Here is a 20,700-nt window from a genome sequence, read left to right as displayed (position 1 = left end):
AGGGTGGACCCCACTCCTGTCTCTTAGGAGGCAGGGGCTAGCTCTGAGGTAAGCCCCGCTGGGGTGGTCCTGACTCCGTGGGCAGTGACCAAGCTCTGGCCTGGTGATGGAGACCACCTAGAGTGGACACCGCGGGAGACCTAGGGCCTGGCTGGCTGTGGGGAGCCGGGCTGCAGTGGCCAGGGGAGTAGTGTGGGCTGCAGGCAGCCCGCAGCTGGTGACCGAACAGATGTTCCCCAGACGGGACAGGCTGCATCCGACGCCTGGTTGGGTTTCAGTCTGAGCGGGGAAGGGTGGGGAGAGGGTAGACGCTGGGCAGTGGGGAGACCTCAGGCTGTGGGCCATCTTTGGGTCACAGGGGATGAGCTGCCCCCTGCCCAGCACCCCTGAGGGTACAGTCCCCCAGAACCTCAAAGGAGACTCTGCCACTCCCAGCCCTGTGCCCTTTTGGCCTGAGGGACAGTGCTGTCCACCTGGGCTCACGTGGGGACCACCCTCGTCATCTGCCCCAGGGAAGCCTGCGGGGCTAATGACCTGACGGGCCGCGACAGGCCCATCGGGGCCCGGGTCCTGGTTCTCGCGAGACCAGTGGCTCCGGGCCCATCCCCCAGTGCCCTTTCAGAAGAGAGGGCTGCTGATGTGCTGGTCGTTCTGTGGACATGTTAGGGCGCCTGGCTGGGCGGGGGGTCTGGGCGACCAGACAGACCCATCCTCTTGGGGCTGCCCGGCCACCACGAAGCCCACCAGGACAGACGTCTGCTCATTGGGCCTCCAACTGACCGGCCCCACTCCCTCTGCCCAACACCCCCTCTTCATTCCCTCTCCCTGGCGCCCCGCCCCCCTTGGGGGCTCCCAGATTGTGCCGGGGCGGAGCCAATGGGAGCGCGAGTGGGCGGGGCCAGGCGGCAGGCGGGGCCAGGTGGCAGAGCAGGCTGAGAGAAGAGTCTTTGGGCTCCAGAGCGGGGGAGCCCGGAGTGGCACGAGGAGGGGCACCGCGGCAGGGCTTCACCTCCTGTGTTCTGAGGCACCGCGCCCTGGCTTCTCTTGCCACAGTTGCCCCTCCACAAACACCAAGGCCAGGCCCTAATGTGCCCTTGGCCACATGCAGAAAGACCAGTGCACAGCCACCCGTGATGCTACCAGGACCCCCAACAGGAACAGAAATGCCTCCCGTGCTCAGCTCTGTGGGGCTCCCTGTGGGGTGGGAGTGGGGGCCCCCAGTCTCAAGGGAGCGGAGGGGGATCCAGCTGTGTCTCAGAGGGACTCCCAGGCCGGGCTGGGGTCAATGTCTTGATCTGATCAAGGGAGCGGAGGGGGATCCAGCTGTCTCAGAGGGACTCCCAGGCTGGGCTGGGGTCAATGTCTTGATCTGATTTCACAGCCACTAATGGCTCGTGCTGTTGGGGCTTCTGAGAGCCATTTGGGCCGAAACTCCTGATGTCCATGGTGGGGGTGCTGGGTGCTGGGTGGGTGGGTGCTGGGTGGGTGGGTGCTGGGTGGTGGGGGTCCTGGGTGGTGGGTGCTGGGTAGTGGTGGGTGCTGGGTGGTGGGTGGGTGGATGCCAGGAGGGAGGAGCCCCAGGCCAGCATCTTCCCTCTGATCTGGGCTGTGATAAGCTGGTCCCCTTGAAGCCTGGTGAGCCTGAAATGGCGGCCCAGGCTCTGACACCCTCGGGTGTGACCGCTCCCTCCCCACCCCCAAGCCCCGCAGCCCAGCCCTCCTGGCTTCAGAGGGGTGGCCGAGAGTCTTCTGCAGCTGTCCCGGGGCGGGGGGGGGCTGAGGCTGATGTCCAGGGACCAGGCGATGTGACAGGAGCTGAAGATGAGGGGACGTGGGGCCACCACAGCCCCGTGGACCTGGGGTTGGGAGGGCCGGGCAGGGGATCAGAGCCTTGTCTGGGGGCCAGGCCAGGGGACCTGGGACAGGAACGCAGGATGTAGGACACAGGAAAAGGGACAGGAACATAGGACGTGGGGTTGGGACCAGCACAGACTCAACCTGGGACTCAGGGCATGGGGTTAAGGACTTGCAGGCGCCAGCCAGGCTGCCCCAGCCCCCCGGGTGGCGCTGCTTGGGGCTTGCAGGGCCCTGGACCTGCTGCGGGGCCTGAGGTGGCATGGAGGGGCTGGGACCCGAGGGGCCGAAAGGTGAGCGCCCCCGGCGCACCTTGCCCAGACCCAGGGCGTGGGCTGGACTGCCCTGGGACACACGGGCCTGTGCGGCGGGCTGCTGCAAGGTGGCGTACGGAGACAGGGGACTCCCACAGGGTCAAGCTTGTGCGGGGGCCGGGCCCCCTGGCTGGGCTGGGAAGCAGCCTCCACCCCATGCCTGGCACCAGCACCTGGCACGTCCCTGCTGCATCTGGTGGGCAGGGACGGAGGCTGCTGATCACGGGGAGGGGCGGGGACTGGGCAGGGCAGGGGGCGGGCCCGGCAGCTGGGGCTTCCTCTGTGCTCCGTGCTGACCTCGCCCGGTGCCGGTGCCGGGTGCCCGTCCTGTTGAACCGCCCAGGCCTGGCTGGGCTCAGGGCCCTCACAAGATGGGCCGGGCGTCAGGGGAGCTGAGGGCCAGGGCCTCTCCTGGGAGCCCTGTGGAGGTCCGTGCATTCCTTCCCCAGATTCAACCCCCATCCTGCCAGCCCCACCCAGGGGCTGCCCCGCTGAGCCCTCTCCGGTCCTGCCTTGGCTCAGAGACCTCCACAAGCCGGTGCTCCCCCGGCCCAGTCACCCTGAGCCCTCGACTGCCGCCGTCTGTGGAAGGGAGGGTCGACCTCCCATTCAGGCCAGCACGCGTCAGTGACCCCAGGTGGGAGATTGCACGGGTCCCCAGACCTGGGAATGTAGGGCCCTGGAGGTGGGATCTGCCTCCCAAGGGGCTTCTCCTGTGGAGACCCCCCAGGGGTGGCACCCAATGGAGCCCTGGGTCAGCAGCTTCCGACGCCTTTTTCCGGCAGTGTTGCCTGGGGTCACCTGGGGTCATGCCCGGTGGGCTCAACAGCCCACCCCCCAGTGTCTGCCGAGCAGCCCAGCCCAGACCCTGCGGCAAGTGGCACCCCAGTCAGCGGCCCGCACCCCTGGCACCGCTGACTTGAGGCGTGGAAGCCGCTGACACAGGACTTGCACTGGCCCCAGCTGGGTGTGCCCATCCACCACAAGGCAACTGACGACCAGGCCCGGCATCTCATGCCCCCGCCTTGGCACCCTGGGCAGCCTGGGGAGCCGGGGGGAGGGTGCTTTGCCAGCACCCAGCCTGCACCAGCTCGGGGCAGAATGAGGCCCCGGGTCGGGGCTCCTCAGCGCACTCCTCCTCAGGGCGCAGGCTGGCTCCTTTCCGGGGCTCTTGTCTCTGGCACTCGTCTGGGGTGACAAGGCAGAGTGCTTGGGTCAGGCCGGCGGCCAACGCAAGGGGCAGGGGGTCTCGGGCTGAGATACGCACGGCCCCTCCTTCCTTGATCTGGGTGCAGAGCTCGGGGGCTGGCTCCCTCGTGTCTCCTGGGCCGCAGGCGTCCAGCCCCAGAGGCTGCGCTGACCCACGTTCCCCCCCTCCCCGCCCCCCTGCACCTTCCAGACCCCAGGGAAGCTGAGCCGGAAGCATGAGCAGTGCGGTTCTGAGGGCCCCGCCAGCCACCCAGACGAGCCCTGGGGAGGGAGCGCGGGCCGGCCTGGCTGCATGGGGCAGCCTCAGGTTAGGACCAGAGGTCCCCCCCCCGCCCCATGGTGGCTGGGCGCAGACACACACTTGATCCCAGGATGGGGTGGGGGGATCCATGAAAGATCCAGCAGCTCCGGTAAGGGCGCGGGTGGGGCAAGACACCCAGCACCCAGACAGCTGTATGCCCCACCCCCGCTCGCTCCACAGCCGTGGGGCATCTGGCCCCGGGCCGGCAGGTGGTGACAGCTGCCAACAGCTGGCCAGAGAGGCGGGGCCGCTTATCCTGAGTCACGGGTTGGGGATGGAGAGGGTCTGGTTGGGATGACTCGCTGCCTTTGAAGGGAAGGCCGAGCTGTCCGCCTCATGTCCCCAAATGCCATCCCTGGGCCCTAGAGAGACCCTGGCGGAGAGCACAGCCCGCGAGAACAGGACAGGCAGTGGGTATCTGGGCCCTGGTGCCAGGACTGCAGACCCCCAGAGGCTCCATCTGCCTCTGCGGGGTCCCCAGGGTCTGGGGCTCCGTGCTGGGGTTGGGCAAGGCCAGTGGGTGGGGTCTTTGCTGGAAAGCAGCAGCCGTCCCCCAGCAGCGTCCACCCTGACGGCAGGCAGTGCAGGTGGGTTTTGGTGGGGAGGCCCCGCACTGACGCTGTCTCTTCCCCCAGCTCACAGACTCCTGAGCTTCCTGGAAAACTGGCAGCCCCCGTCAGTGGGTCCCTGGACTCTCGCTTGGGGCCGCTGCCTCATCCCCCCAGGCCCTCCCTAGTTCTGCCCCAATGCTGTCCCAGTGGCCTTTTCACGAAGCCCGCCAGCCCAGGGCAGCGCTGACGCTGCCCACTCCCTGCTGGAGCCCCCCCTCCGGCACGCCGTGGGGACCTGGTTTGGGATGGCTTTACGCTCCCAGCAACGCCAGGGCCACCCAGCTTTACGCAGGACCTGATGAGCGAGGGGCAGTGAGCTCTTGGTGGCCACGCCCCCTGCCCCCCTGCCCCCCCGATCACAGGGGAGTCACGGCCAGCCTCCAGGACTGCTCGTGTGGCCCAGCCACTGGCAGAAAGTGTGGCTTGCGGTCAACTGCCAGGGCCTGGGGACAGGAAGGTGAGAGTCCGGGGGTGACCACCCTATCCTCTTAGGGCCCTGGGAGGCACGGAACCAGGACCCCAGCCTCAACCCTCACCGCGCTCTGTGCAGCCTGAAAGTGCCCGGCAGCACCTCCCACCCAGCGTGCACAGGCCGTCTTCTCGGGCCAGCAGCCTCTCTGTGTCATGAGACCCTAGGCAGATACCCAGCTACTCTGACCCTCAGTCTCCTCGTCTGTGGCCTGGACGAGAGGACCTGGCTCAGGGGCTGGTGGGAGCCTTTGGGGCCTGCCTGGGTAGGAGGTGAGCTCAGGCCTGAGCACGGAATGGCCCTGGCGGGGGGTGGGGGTGGGTGGGCAGGACCTCAGCCTGGACCCAGGCCCAGGGAGGGCTGGGGCGGCACCGGGCTCAGCAGAAGCAAATTCTTTCTTCCTTCACAACTTTTTCCTCTTATTTTTTTTTCAGTTTCTTCCAAAAGCCGTCCTCCGCTGTTCGTTCCTGGAGCCCCTCCAAGACCATGGGCACCGGCTCCACTCGCGGCCACAAAGCTCCTTTGACAGCAGCGGCGGTAGTTAAACCAACAGTGGGGGTGGGGGAGGAGGGAGGGAGGAAGGGGACACGGGATGCCCCAAGCGGAGGCCTCTGGGCGTCTTCTGGGGGCAGGGCTCCACGGGGGTGGGCGTCGCGCCGGGACCCCAGGCCCTGGCTCGGCCCCGTTTCTGGTGGGGAGGACATTGGCCCCCCTCTGCCTGCCTAAGCCCAGCACCTCCGGTCTCCCCTGGTTGAAGCGCTTCTCTGAGTGGCCCGCCGGCCCCGGCTGCTCTGGGGGAGGCCTTGCGGACATCCCTGTGTCCACCAGGGTCTCCCGGGTGTGGGTGCCGGCCGGGCAGGGACTGGACCACCTGCTAGGAGGTCTGCCGCCACAGGACCCTGGGCCCGACGGGCAAAAGAGATGGCGTTGGCCTCAGACTGTCTGCGCCCTGCCACCGTCCCCATCTGTAGGCTGCGGAGGGCTGGGGTTCTGGGGCCCGCACGTGCACACGGCAGCGCTCATTAAATGTTTGCCGGAGGGGCGCTGGACACAGGACGTCGGGCACAGTTCCTCTGCTTCCTTTCTGCCCACTTGGAAACTGAGGGGCCTGGCCCCCGTGGCCCCCCAGAAGCCAACCCTGAGCGTTGGGCATCCGCAGATGCCCAGTGACGGGGAGGCCCGGCTGGACGGACAGCAGGGGGTGTCTGCCTCTGCTCCAGCGGGGCAGATGGGTGGTGGTGAGAGTCACAGGACATGGGGGGCCTGGGCTGGGCAGGGGCCAGGGCTGGAGAGCCGTGCGCTGGTGATGGGAAGTGTCTGCACAGGAGAAGTGAGGGGCGGGCACAGCCGAGACCGCCGGGCTGCTGCCGCTGGACTCAGGGAGGCCGGCAGGGCGGGTGGCGGGCCAGCTGCGCTCGGGACAGGCTCCCAGGCTCCCGGGCCGCGGCCGGTGCCCGCGGCCGCCCGCTCTCTGAGCCCTCGCAGCGTGGTCGGAGGAGCCTTGCTTGGCTACAGACACAAGCGTCGCCCATGGGGCCCTGCAGGGGCAGCAGCCGGGCGGGGAGCGGGCCCAGAACGAGGCACAATCCACCCTTTGTTCCCGCGGCCGCCTGGAGCCTTCGGGCCAAGAGGAAATGAGGGGAGCGCCAGCCAGCAGCCCTCGCCGCCAGGGCCCCGCGGACGCCAGGGACGGGCCCAGCAGAGGAGCTGGAGGTCCCAGTGGCCTGGACCTGGAGGCCCACACCGCTCTGCACCCTGCACGCCCACCTCAGGAAGGCCTGGCCGCGGCCCCACCCCTGCACCCCGAATGCTTGGCCACTGCAGAGGGCCGTGGCCGGAGCACAGGCCCCAGGCAGCCACTGCTCCAGGCTGCGGCCGGCCCCCGTCCGTGGCCTCCCTCCACCCTCCCTCCTCTCTCCTCTCCTGGCCGCTGACAAGCGCCCGTGTCTTCCCTGGCCGAGGGTGGATGGGAGGAGGCGGGGTCTGTCCAGCTGGGGGGCTGGCCCACACCCCACCCTGCACTTCGCCGCTCCCTGGAGCCTCCTGGACGTGACCGAAGGGTCTGTGGCCCATTCTTGAAGCAGCCAAGCTTCTCGCTTCCCCCTGGGGGTCGTGCTCTGGGCCTGGAGCATCGTCCAGGCAGCCTGGGCCCCGGTGGGAGCGCGTGCACACTTGTGTGTATGTGCACACGTGCAAGTGTGCGTATGGGTGTGAGGGGCTTGGGACCCCTTCCGTCCCCTCCCTCAAACGTGTCTTCACTCCATGCACCCTTCCTAGAGGGGCCTGGGGCAGGAGGTGTGAGGCCAGAGGACCCTGGGAGCCTTGTTTGTGAGACTGCCTGGTGGGGTCTCCCTTGGCGTCTCCAGGGCAGGCCAGCCCCAGTGGGGCTCAGCGGGCTGGGGGCCCAGGCTGCCTGATGTCTCCATCTCGGATGCATTTCAGCCTCTCCTTAGCCTGTGTGGAGGCTGAAAGGTGACCCCTGAGGCCCCTTTGTTGCTCCGAGATCAGTATCTCCCCTGGGAAGGGCTGACTCTGCCCGGTGGGGCACCCGGCGGAGCCCAGCTTTGATGCTCACAGGCAGAGATCCCACCAGTCCAGACACCAGAGCAGGTGCCGGCCTCGGGTCCCACCAGAGGCACAGCAGCTTCCAGGTCGCCTGGCAGGAACACCTGTGGTGATCCCGCAACGCGGCTCAGGTCCGGGTGCTGGACCCTCTGAGACGGCCTGGGGCCTGAAGCCCACCCGGAGTGGGAAGGCTGTGGGCGCACGGGGTGTCACCACATCCCTGAGGCCGCGGCTCAGCCAGGGGGCCAGGATGGGGGCCCAGGGAGGGCAGGGGGCGGCGGGCAGCCGACAGCTTCCTCCACCCGACGCCAGACCCGAGGCCACTCCTGGGGGCCCAGGTTCAGCCCCCAGCAGGTGGGACTTAGGGTGAGGGGCCTGCCACGGGCTGGGGTCCTCAGGGCAAGGAGAGGGGCTCTGAGGCCTGGGAACCCAGCCGCCCTGCCCTGCGAGGGGCCGGGGCTCCGTGCCGGGGGAGGCGCGTGTGCACACACGTGCATGTGTGTGACAACCACGCCAGCCGTCGCTCACCGGGGGCTGCACAGTCCCACACAGACAACGAGAGCTGGGCCCTTGCTGGGCGTGGGGTGGGGAGCGGGCGCTGTGGTGTTTGAGCCCCGCCGGCCCTGGCGGGGGCGCCAGCCTTCCCGGCACCTCAGCCTGCGGCCCTGTGACTTTGTGGGAGACTCTGATGCTCGAGGCACTCCCGCCCCCGCCCCCACCCCCAGCCTGGGCCGCAGCGAACACCTGGACCGTCCCTCGGCTGCGCAGGCCCCCTCTGCTTCCCTCCTGAGGCGGAGGGGAGGCTGGGCTCTGCGAAGGGTGGCCGGAACTGTGCCACCTGTCCCTGGCAGGGCTGGCTTCCCGTGGCCTTCCAGCCCCAGCGTGGCCCCCGGCCTGCCCTGTGCCCCTGGCCACCAGCGCTTGCCCGGGAGGGGGCTGCAGCGGTGCGGTCCTGGGCTGCCCCTCCCGTCCACCAGGGCCTCCCCAAGCGATGTCCCCTCCCGCTGTCTGGCCAGGGCTACCGCACACTCAGGACAAAGGAGCGTGTCCCCCGTTTTAGGGGAGTGGCCGCCCACGCCGGCTGGTCCCACGACCTCCTGGTCTCCCTGGAGCCCTCGAGGCAGGGGGGCAGCAGGTTTTCCTCTGGCCCCCCAGGTGTGCCGGCCTGTGGCTCCAGGCCCCTGACACCACCCAACCCACCCTCGGCCCTCTGGGCCTGGAGGGGGCCCTCAGCTCCGGCAGGGAGCCTGGGTCATGCGTATCCGCGTATCCCCCAGTGCCCACCTCCTGTGGCCCTTCCCCCGCTAGGGGCTGAGAGCGGTGTGTTGTCCCTCTGGGGAAGAGGCGGCCGTGGCGGGGACCCATCTGCCTGCCGGCTCCTGTCGGCTCCAGGGACCCGCAGGCAGCCCCCAGGTGTGTCCAGCCCGTGGGGGGGGTCTATCCTCTAGGGCACGTCTGTGTGAAGGACCTGGGGCTCAGTGTCCGAAGCAGTGGGGAGCAGAGGCCCCTGTGGGGTGGGGGAGAGTGGTCTGGGGCTCCCACCCGTTTCTTTAGGGCCCAGGTCCTGGAGTGAGTGGTGGGTGAGGGCAGCCCCGCTGGGCTCAGGGGCTCAAGGCTGGGGCTGGGGACCTCCTCTGTCTGCCCGACGCCGGCGCCTGGAACGGTTGGAGGCTTCACTCCGTGAACAGCCTCGAAGCACCCCTGGGTGCCGCCCTCTGGGCCACGAAGCCATAAGCACCGTCCCGCGTTTCCCTGGCTTAAGCCAATGCGAGTGGGGACAGCCGCTCCCCCAAGGAGGACAGGTGCGCGCAGGGGGGCCCAGCCCGGGGGTCCCTGGGGAGGGTGAGCGAGAGCCACAGCCCGGCGGTCCAGGGAGTCGCGCTTGAGGGCGCTGGGCTCCGGGGCTTGGCTGTCGGGAGCCAAGTGCTGTGCTGTCTCTTGCGCCCCGGCCGGCCGGCTGAGGGCGGTCCGGTGCCACCTGGGGTCTGAGCACAGCGGAGGCTGCAGGGCGCGGCGATCGCCGCAGGGTCTTCCTCCCGGCCCTCGTGTCGGCCAGGCCGGGTGGGCAGCCCTGCCCTCACTCCAGGGTCGGGCCGGTGTGTGCAGGGGGCTCCCGGCGGGTCGGGGCAGGGCAGGCACTGCCGTGGGACCACCCCGGCCGGGGGGCGGCTGGCCTGGCGTGGCCCCGAGTGGGGTGTCGGCCTCACGCGCCGAGGGGGTTAGTGGGAAGCTTCTGGGCTCACGCTACAGTTTCCACTGGAAAAACAGCCCCATCTTGAACACTGACTCTGAGCTTTTAAATAATTGCAAATATATCCAGTTTCCTGACCGGCGCTCGCTCGGTGATGGCTGAGACCCAGGACAGCTGACGGAAGGCCAGGCGGCAGGCTGACCCGCAGTTCTGGGGGGACACCTCCGTCGGCCTGGCCGAGGGGCACCTGGGGTGCGGGCCCAGGTCCGGGGAAGTGGGGGGGCTGGGGCCGCTGTGGCCAGAGTAGGAGGGAGACGTCAGGAAGGGCTTCTCTGTCCCGTGGGGTCATCCACCGCCCAGGGCTTCGTGGGCTGCACCCAGCCCCAAGGTCAGGGAGGCCAAGCCCTGGGAGCTGCCGTCTCGGTCCCGTGTGTGCTCGGACGTCCCAGGCTGGACATGAGGACCGGGTGCAAAGCCGGGCTCCCAGGGTCTCGGGGTGCAGGGCGGTGGGTTTGCTCTGGGGCTCGGCGAGCTGTCACCTGTCACCTGGTGTTGCCGACACGGTGTGAGTAGAGGGGGTCGGGCTGGGTGTGCACGCACGTGTCCGTGCCTCCATAAGTGTGCACACGGTGTGCATCTGGGCGTGTCCCCAGCCTCCTCTGCACTCAGGGGTCAGGGCAGGGCTCCAGCCACCAGTGCCCCGGCACAACAGGGCGAACAGGTCTCCAGGGAGGGTGCAGAGGTCCCGGGCTTCCTCTGTCTGCTGCCCTGGTCCCTGTGTGTCATCCATGCCAGACACCCCCGCCAGGGGTGAGGGGTGCCCAGCGGCCCAGTGCAGGCCTCTTTGTTCTGGAAAGCAGCAGACATCCTTGGTGCAGTGCGGCTGCCCATCCAGAAGTGCCCATGGGGACCCCTGCGTCCACCGGCCACATTTCCAGGTTCACAGAAGGCTCTTTCTGATGCCAAAAACCTCTGGAAATGCTTCCAAGGGCTGGACTCAAGCTTTTCACACTTGGAAGTGGGGCTGACTCGTGCAGGATGGGAGGCTGGCAGCTCCGACCTGTGCGCCCGACGACGGCACTGCCCGAAGGGTGCTCCCAGCTTGGCGGTGCGGACAGCAAGCCGGGGGCCTGGGCAGAAGGTCTAGACGCCCAGTGGAAGCTCCTCTGGGCAGGAGCTGGAGGTGGTTCCAGGAAGGACGCCAGCCGAGGCCGCCCTTCAGCCCTGGGGGAGCCAAGTGTTCCTGTGGGGGACTCTAGAAGCCTCGGTGACCCCAGCTCCTCCCCAGGGTGGGGGACCAGCAGAGGGGCCGGAGGGGGCCCCCAGCACCAGGCCACAAGGCAGGAAACCACGACGCCCTCCGGGTTTACGCGGAAGCTGCCGATTCCAGCTCCACGGAAAAGAAAACAAACTCCGCTCCCAGGATGCCCCCCGGCTCAGCCGCCACGCTCCCGAATCAGCCCACCGGGGCCTCGGTGGGAAAAGCCCTGAGGCAGACTGTCTTTCTGCCAAATTCTGGGGGAAGATGCAGAAAATGCAGAAAACCAGCAGCAATAAAAGTAAGAAGATGCCTGGAGGAGTCAGCTCGGGGGGAAGGGCTGGAAGGGCCCGGTGCCGGCCACCTGCCTGGGGGCCTCGCCGGGGTCCTGCTCACACCTGCCAGGCTCACTCCCTGCTGGCCTGAGACCGGAGTCAGGACCAAGCCACCTGGGGCCAGAAACAGCCGCTGCCGACCCAGACCGAGGCCTCAGGACGCTGTGCGGACGCCCCCCGCAGGGGCTGAGCAGGGGTCCCCGCCCACATCCCCACAGATGCGTGCGCACCTGTGCGTCCATCCCGCCCCTCAGTGTGCCCAGCTCTGGTGCCACCTCAGGCCAGGCTGGAGGCCCCTGCTCGGGTCCTGCGCCTCGTGGGCCTGGGGGACAGTGTCGTGGGTGCTGGAGACGGGAGGGGTTAGCCACAGGCGGCAGAGTTGGCTGGGGAAGGTGCCAGCTGGACTCCTGGACACAGCGACCCAGGCTGGCCCACTCACATGTGGCACCTGTGGCTGGAGTGTGTCCCGAGGGCCACGCCCGGAGGCCCACGCCGCTCTGGACATGGGGGTGAAGGGCGCCTCACCCAGAGCAGGGTCCTGCCCTGCTCAGCACGGGCAGCGCTGTGCCCCCTGCCGAGCCCGCACCCTCAGTCCTGTTCCGACTCCTGCGCTCTCCACCCTCCCAGTCAGCCCCACCCTCTGCGGGGGCTCGGGGCACGCCAGCGACGCTGCCCTGGTTGGCGACACAGATTCAGCTCACCGTGTCGCCAGCCGTCCCTCCACGGGAGCAGGGCGGGGGCGGGGAGGCCAGTGGGGCAGCTCCAGCCTCTGGGCCTGGGCCCCTCTGCTTGGCGTCCCCTTGAGCTCCTGGCCGCCTGGACCGAGTCCCGCCCTGCCACGGGGGTCCGCACGCAGCCCGGAGCTGCCCAGTCTGGCCTGCAGACGGTGCTGTGTGCCGTGGATTCAGGAAGAAAACACGTTTCCTGCAAACGGGCTATGACCTGAGTCATGGAATTCCTCCCGCTCCTCCTGTGCTTCTGCGGCGCCAAACTTCCCTTCCTCCGAGGCTCTGAGGGTCCAAGCACCCACTCCCACGCTGGAGCCTCTCCTGGGGGCCAGGCCGCTGCCTGGAGCTTCCAGGTGCCGGGCGCCATCCTCACGTCAGCGGGAGCGGGCGAGGTCTCAGTGGGCTGCCCGAGCCCCACCTGGCGCCGCCGCGCCCAAGTCTGCAGCGCCCTCCCCCGGCCCCCCCCGGGCAGTGCCGGGTGCTGACTGCCGGGGCAGGCGGTCAAGGGGAACAGGCAGGGCACCCATGTCTCCAGGGCGCAGAGCTGTCCGCCTGCTGCCAGAGGGCAGTGGTCCGGTCCCCACGTGGGCAAGGCCCTGCCCGCTGTGGGCCCACACATCTGTGGAGCCCAAGGGGGGGCCCCGAGACCACCGCCATGATGGGCCTCCCCCTTCCCTGCCCTGGACGGCGCCCGAGCCGCCGACTTGAGTCCTGCACTGCGAGCCCCGAGCGCACCCGCCAAACAGACGACAGCGTCACTGTGTTCCCTGCTCCTCGGGTCAGGCAGGCCCTTCCGAGAGCAACTTTCCAAAAGGAGAGGATGGTGATTGAAATACACGGCACTCAGAAAGACGGGGAACGATTTCTCTGCAGCCCGAGCCCCGCCTTGTGCGCAGCCTCACGGGGACTCGTGCTGCCTCTGGACTCCGCCAGCCTGTCCAGTGCCTTCCACTCCCCCGTGCCCGCCTGGAGCGGGCCGGACCTGCAGCCGCTCTCCGTGCCGGGCTCCTGCGAGGCGGCTGTGCATGCCTGTCCTGAGGCTCAGCCCCCACCCGGTGCCGATATCCTGGGCCGTGGACACAGCCAGTCCTGTGTCCGTGAGTCCAGCAGGCAGTGCAGTGACCACTAGCGACACATGGGCCCTGCAGCTCCCCACAGGGGTGGCGTCACCTGATTCCCATTGCTGTGGACAGTGCTCACGCGCTGGGGCAGCTCCTGTGGGACGCTGGTGCTGTGGGCAAAGGGCCTCGCTTCTAGAAGACGCGCGAGCTGCACGTCCTCTGGCCTCTGGGCCCACGTAGCCCCCAGCCTGGCCCTTGACCGCAGGTGGGGAAGGCACTGGGCTGGGGGTGCGTTTCCCCTGGCAGCAGTGTGTGCTGTGTAAGAACAGATTTTCTTTTTTAAAAAAAATTTATTTATTTTTGGCTGCTTTGTGTCTTCCTTGCTGTGCGCGGGCTTTCTCTAGTTGCGGCGATGGGGGCTACTCTTAAGGCGCGCGGGCTTCTCACTGCGGTGGCTTCTCCTGTTGCGGAGCACAGGCTCAAGGCACGTGGGCTTCAGTAGTTGTGGCATGTGGGCTCAGTATTTGTGGCATGCAGGCTCAGTAGTAGTGGTAGTAGTGCCACGGAGGTGCGGACCTGGGGCCTTGGTGGCCGAGCAGCTGAGGTCTCCCAGGGCCTCTCCAAACCAGGCAGGGACCCACCCCAGCCCTTGTCCGGGATTCGATCACTCACCTGGCCAGCAGCCTTTTGTCCCACTTACGATGGTGGCACTGGAAGGAGGCATGTGACCTGACTTCAAAAGCACAGGCTCGGAGCTAGCGTTCCACATTGGGGCAAGTTACATGGAATGTTTTAAACTGTGAAGATGGTGTTTCTGCGTGTGAGCATCTTGAATTTCAGTGTGCCTTAAGGTTTTTTTTTATCGTGGTAAACTCCACATATCACACAATTTACCAATTTAAAGTGTAGAGTTCCGAGGCATCCAGCACATACACACCGTGCAGCTGTCTCCTCACCAGCTCTAGGACGTTTTCGTCACCCCAAGTACAAACCTATCCAACTAGCACTTCTGCCCCAGGCCCTGAGACCTTCAAACTTAACTGGCGTGTCCGCACAGCATGCAGCGCGCCAGCTTCAAGGTTGTCGCGGATGAAAATGTGCGTGCGCTCGGTGTTTTATTCAGCATCCTCTGGCTTCTGATTCTGAAATGCCGCTTTCTGTGCCCCTGCGCATCTTCTGTGTCCAGGTTTGGTGACACGTCCTGTTTGAGGCAGGTGCAGTGCCCCCGGCGCCCACCCCCATGGCCTGTGTGCCGTTAACACAGTGTTATTCTCATTTTAAAATCCACCTGACATCAGCTTTGGAGGGTGAGTCCTGTGGATACGTTTGGCCCTCATTCGAGGATTTCAGTGGCTGCACGACGGCTGCAAAGCCTCCCACCTCGGAGCTACCCTGCAGCGACGCCTGGGCCGGCTCTGCCCGGCCTCCTCCTTCCGAGGCCCCGAGAGCTGGCTGAGCCCGGGGCCCCGCCCCATCTCCTGGCCGGCCCCCAGTCTCCCTCAGGACACTCAGACTTTCCACTTCTTACCGGGGGTTGTGGGGGGCAGGGCCTCCTGAAGTCGGAGGGCGGGGGAAGGAGGCTGCTGCGGTCCTCATCCCTGAGCTACTGGTGACCGTCCCTGGAGAATGCTCGGGGTGCAGGGGTCAGCGTGAGCCTGCGTTTGGAAACTTCTGTCGCAGTCGGTCAGGAGATTGTACATCTGTTGGATCTCATAAGAAGGAAACAGGCTTGTGCTTTTGAAATTTCATCTTCTGGTCATTTAAAATTTTTTAAAATTTCATCTTCTAGCGATTCTTTTCTTTGCCTTATTTACCCAAGTATGGCCCTGTGACAGGCTGGCAGTTTCAGAGCAAAAGCCCTTCCGCGTGGGGAGCGCGGGGCACCCGTGTCCCGTCTCACGGCACCGGGCGCCTCCCCCCGCAGCTCCTGAGGCTCTTCCCGCCCAGCTGCCAGACCTGGGCAGGGGCTTGGCGACGCTCGCCTTCCTGAAGCCCGTGCGTGTCTGCACAGGGGCGTCGGGACCCCCACCGCAGAGGACTCCACTGCGCCGTGCTCGCGTCCCTGAAGTCCAAGGAGGCCGAGGGAGCCGTGCTGAATGTGGAGGTGCGTCCGCACGGTGCTGGTCGCCAGCAGGGGCGCCGACCCTCAGTGCCTGGAAGCACAGGCGAGTGGGTCTCTGTCCGGACGCCTGCAACCGGCCACGAGAAAACGTCAGACGAAGCCAGAAGGAGAACCACTCTGCTTGAAGAACAGCCCTGGGCGTGCGTGTGCAGAGTACGTGTGCAGCCGAGTGCTGAAGGAGATGGACAGCTGCCCACGACGGTGAGTCTGGGGAGAGGGTGGCCTGCCCTTGGCATCCATGTTACCTGGTAACTTTTCTGTGTGAGATTCCTTCCAAGTGGGAAGTTCGGATGAAGGCTCGACCGTGGGGCCTGAGCAGACTCGGGGGTGAACGGCCAGTGTCCAGGCGGGCGGAGTCCAGAGCGCTCGCCTGCGTGCCGGCTGCATCCCTGTTACAGGGTGATGTGTGGTTTCCATGACTCGGGGCTGGTGGACGTCCCTCCCGGGGCCTCTCCCGGTTGCTGGGCACTGACTCACACAGATGGCGGGTGGGGCCCCGAGTTTGAAGCCTGGTGGGTCACCCGGCCGAGGGTGGCGTCAGGCTGCTCCCGCCGAGGACTGTGGACGTTCCGGCCACAGGACCTGACCCGCTGGGTGCCTTCCTTTACGGCCAGACCCCCAGGGGTCTGGAGTCCCCAGGAGGCGCAAACAGGGAGTACGGGATGCCCGGCCTCGTCTCGCCACGCGCATCCTGGCTACGCCGGCTCCCTGAGCTCCACGCAGGGGCCTGGATTTACCACCGAAGAATTCTAGGAATTTCCTCTTAGTCTGAAAAGAAAACTCCTTCAAAACCTCCTTCGTGTCCCACCGAGGGGCGTGTAGGGGCCTCGGTGCTCTCCATGCGTGCGGCCGTGTGCCTGTGTCTGGGGGTGGGGGCTCTGCTCCCAGGTGCCCCACCCCAGCTCCCGCTCCCCTGGGGCCAGGCCCGACCGGGGAGGGCCCTGGTGGTGGATGGACGCTCCCTGGGAGGGCCGACCCCGGGGCAGCAGGGGGCTTCTCTCCAGAGCTCAAGCGCCTCCTGGGGCTTCCTGTCTGTCTGGAGGCCTTTCTGGATTATTCTATAAAACTCGTTGTGGGCTGGCGGGTGGAAGCCACGGAGGCTGGCCCGTGTGCCGGGAAACAGCGTGCTGCTCGGAACCCTTTCTTTCACCTTTGAAAAACACATCCAGCGCCTGTAAATTAATACGTAACTCGACACTATTTGTCCACGGACATTTTCTGGCTGAAAATGAACTTTCTGCCAGCTGGCCTCAGCTTTGTCTCTTAGAGACGGCGATGTCCAGACTGAGAGGGTCTGGCTCCTGCACAGCCCGAGGCACTGGCCTCTCCTCCCACGAAGGGCCCAAAACGCCCGAGGACAGCGGCGAGGGAAGGGCGGCAGCTGGGAATACCCGTCTGGGCGCTGACTGCCCGCGACGCCCCGGGCGCAGGAAGTGAAAACATCTTTATCCAAGGAGAAGAGGGGCAGGAGTGCCTCCTCCAGGTGGTAAAGATGGAAGCCCGAACCTAAGACTAGCTCTGTCCAGGGGAGTGGGGTGCAGGCGGGGGTCAGACAGACGCTGGCCTCTTGGAAGATTTCTCTTAGGGTAGGTCTGACTTCAGAAGCACAGAAATACACGATGCAGTTATAAACAGATCAGATTGAAGCACCTCCTAAAAACAGGGGGTCCGAGGAGACAAGCGTGCCTCTCCGCGTGTCCCCGGGGGTCCCCGTGGGGCGCCGTGTGTCTGCCCCACGTGGCCTCTCCAGCTTCGTGCGGGGGCCATTCTGCCAAGCCGGCCAGCGTCTCCGCTGCAGGAGCGACCACCAGGTGCCCGCGGCCTGCGGCACATCCTCACCTGCCCCTCGCCTCGCCCTCTGACTCACCCCGCGCAGCCCTCACCGCGTCCCACCTCACCCGCCGGCCTCGTGGGCCTCCTCTGGGCCCACGTCTCCTGTTCGGGAGGGGGCCCTAGTGGGGGGGCCCAGTCCAGCTCCCCCAGCCCAGTCCCCCGTCAGAACTCCGGGACCCTCCGCATCCCCCAAATGCTCCCGCCCCGCAGCTTTCCTGGGTCACGGGCTTGAGGACGCTCACGAATTGCTGGGGCCTCAGCCCCGCGCCCCTGCCCGTGGGGCCTCCACGTCCCTCTCCGGCCTCGTCCCCGTCGCAGGTGCTGAGGGCAGTGTGGCTGTGGTGCTGACCGTCACGCTGTGGAAGCCACACAGCTGTAGAGAGCGGGACAGCAGGCGCAAAGGCCGCCACGGAAGCCACGGGAGGAGCTCACGGCCCAGCCGGCCCCAGGGGCCCGTAGTGGGATCCCATTTTTCATTTAAACCACAACCAACGACCCCACCCACTGAGCCAGGTTCTGAGAGATGGGACGCTCTGGAAGAGGCTGTGCTGCCTGGGCAGGGCAGCCTGTGGGGTCCGCCTGATGGGACCCGCTTCCGCTCCCTCCGTCCTGGGGCTGAATGAATAGGTATCACCTTGTAATTAAAAGAAGATGAGAAACAAGATAAAACCACGTGGTAGATACACCGTCAAGTCTTTAGTCAGCGCCCGCTGAGTGCGCCGCACCTAAATGGATCACGCATAGGATGCAAGTAACAGCAACGGCACCTCTGAATAGAACACGCTATAGAAAGGAAAACAGGTGCTACCCTCCACCCCCGAGCTTGCGGTCAGGCCCGTGATTTCGCACCCGCACTCTGCACAGGGCTCTTGGTACCGAGACCGAACCGGGCTGTGCGGGCGCCTTGCTGCCGCCGACGCTGCGGCGCTCTCTCGGCTGTGGCACGCTCTGCCCACCCCTCGCCTCGGGGGCGCGTCCCCGCCAGCCTGCTCCGTGGTCCTCACTCTGCAGACCGAGCCTCGGGGCGTAGCCACGTCGCCCATGCTGTCTGTGTGGTTTTGGTTTTCCTTCTTTCTGGCCTAAAGCTCTCATAGACTCGCCCGGCAGCCCCGGCAGCAGCCCCCTTTCCCGAGAACGGGGCCCACGCGTCTGCGCGGTGCTGCAGGAACAGAAAGGCCCCGGGTGGTGAGTCTGGTGGTCACACAACCCCCCCAGGCTACAGGTGTCGAGACGCCTGCCACTGTCCTTGTGTGACACGTGGGGCGGGACGGTCTCACTTAATTTCCACATCGCAGACAAGACACTGAGGTCCTGACACGGCCTGAGCAGGCCCGGCGCCCCCGTCTCCCCATCCCCAGGCCCTGGCTGTGGCCCGCCCCTCATGCCACCCCACGACGACCCTTCACCCTGCCGCTGGCCCTGGGCTTCCCCGCCACCTGTTTTCCTGCACTCACACTCCCCTTTGTCGGTCAACGTCCAGGCTGAATCTGGACGTCCGTGTGTCCACAGACAGAGGGTCTGAGCTGGCGTGACACCAGGTGCTGGGCTGCGACGTTGCCTTTGTCTACAGCAGGGGGTGCGCTACTATCTGGACGTGTTATTTAATTCTGCCTCTTCGGTGAGAAGAATTGAAAAAGGAAAGCGATGTGCTGATGTGAGTGGCCAGCTGAGCTGGAAGGGCAGGTGGCGCAAGTGCTGACCAGATGCCCACGGGACTGAAGCCCGGCTGGGAAGAGCAGCAAAGATAAAGAACAGAATATGCGAAAAACGTGGCATCGAAGTTTCTGTCTGGAAAGCGAGGTGAGGTGATGGAAGAGAGTGGGGTTTCAGAACCGTGGGCCGACGAGCAGGCCCCAAACCCGCAGAGCCAGGGCTCCATCTGCAGGAAGCCGGGGGGCGGCAGCGCGTGGGACTCCTCTTAGGTGCCACCGCGCCCCCTCTCGGCTCCCGCCAGCCCCTCCCCCTCGTCCCCGCTGCCGAGTGGCAAACAGGTGAACTCTGCTCTGCACACGTGCCTACGTTTTCCCGCTTGAGGTCGTCATGCTCACCACGCTAGAAGGCACGCAGGGGCCACAACGGGGCAGGGATTTCACAAGACGCCCCACGGCGTTTGCTATCTCGCGGCAGGGAGGGCTGCACACCGAGAGCCCTGGGGAAGGAGGGCTCCTCCCTGCCCCGCCCCGCCCGGCTACAAAGCTACAAAGGGCAACCTGCCCATCCTCGGCTTCCCAAGTGTGCAGCGCGTGGCGTCTGCTTCCCGCCCTTAGGCTGTGGGCCTGACCCAGGTGAGAGGAGCCGGGAGTCTGGGGGCAAGTCTCAGGTAACCGCACCACGAAGGATCATAATCATAACCGTCTTTGCAGCCGGCCTTGTCCAGAGCGACACTGGGGTTAGGAGGGCACATCGGCCTGCAAGGAGAAGCCACACACGAAGCCCACGTCTGGAGACAGATGAGCCTCACGTGACAGGCACCCCCGGCCCTGGGGCGGGTCTGACCCACGCGGCCACCCGCAGGCCTCGGTGGTCAGCGCCCAGACCCCCCACTCGCCTACCCAGGAACCGAGCCTGGAAGCCCCCAGCAGGGAGGAGGCAGGGGACGGTCGCCCCTAAGGAAGTTCTAAGGTACCAATTGCAAACACATCATACACTGCTGCCCCGAGAGAGTCCAAAAAACACTTTATTCACTCGTATCACTGAGTCACTCCATCAGGAAACGCAGAATCACAGTACTGGATACGTGCACGTGCTGCAGGCGGGCGCAGAGCCGACGTCCAGGCAGGCGGGCGCTTGCTCAGTGCTCGTGCACGAGCCCCCCGCGGCCGGCAGACCCTGCGGGAAGCGGCAGTCACAAGCCCCAGGGAACGCACAGGTGAGCGCGGCTGGGGTCTGGACCGCTGCCAAGGGCGCAGAAGCACAGCTCTCGGGGGCCCCAAGCTGTGTCTGCTCCTCACACAGCGTCTGCCTTTCCCCGCGGCACTTACCTAAATGCCGCCTCTGCAGCAGCCCCGAGATGCTGAGGGGCTGCCTGGGTGCCACCCCTGTCCCGGCTCTGCCTGCTGCCTGGGGCGCAGGGCTCTGGCTGGGCCACTCCCAGGGCGTCTGCAGGGCTGGGATCCTAGCGGTAAATTCAACAGACAAAATCACCAGCGCCTCTGGCCACGAGGTCATTTTCAAGGTGGCGCGGCCAGCCTGGGGCCACGGCAGGCAGCCCCGCAGGAGGGCTTCTCTGGGCCGTGGGGACCGTGGCAGGGCCCCCGAGAACTGCTGCCCGTTACCAGGGCCCAGGACCTGTGTCGCTGGACCCTCCCACAGGGCCCCTCTGTGCTGATGCTGAAAGAGGCAAGTTACAGTCAGAGGGCGCGGAGCTGGGGCCGGCTGCTGCCGTGGAGTGGGGTGCGGCAGCCCCACAGAGGCCACAGGCGCAGCCTGCGGTCAGGGAGGTAGGTGGGTGGCCCTGTGAGTCGAGGGGCGGCGGGCACGCAGTCTGGAGGCCAGTGGCTGGACTGTGCCGAGCCACAAAGCGTGGACAGGCTTTGGGAGAGGGGTCAGGGGTCAGGGGAGGGTCCACCTTTGGAGACAGCACCTGAGTGCCCAGCGCTGAGGAGAGCGCCCCGCGTGGAGGCGGCCCTGCGTCCAGGAAGGGCACGGCTGCTCCTGTGCAAATGGCGGCGCTGGGACCTGGCCAGGCAGAGGGGCAGCACTGGCCACAGCGGCCACCTGCCCTTCAGGAAACCCTGCCGACCCCGGGCTGTCCTGGAGTAAAACGTCCTGCAGCCGTAATGGCTCTTCCGCGGTTTCTCGCGACAGGGCACCTGCTTAAGTTACGTTTTAGCTTCAAGAACGTGACGT

Source organism: Grampus griseus (genome assembly GCF_964374135.1).
Source record: "Grampus griseus genome assembly, chromosome: 4".
In the NCBI taxonomy this organism is placed as follows: Eukaryota; Metazoa; Chordata; class Mammalia; order Artiodactyla; family Delphinidae; genus Grampus; species Grampus griseus.
This window is presented reverse-complemented; position numbering follows the sequence as displayed.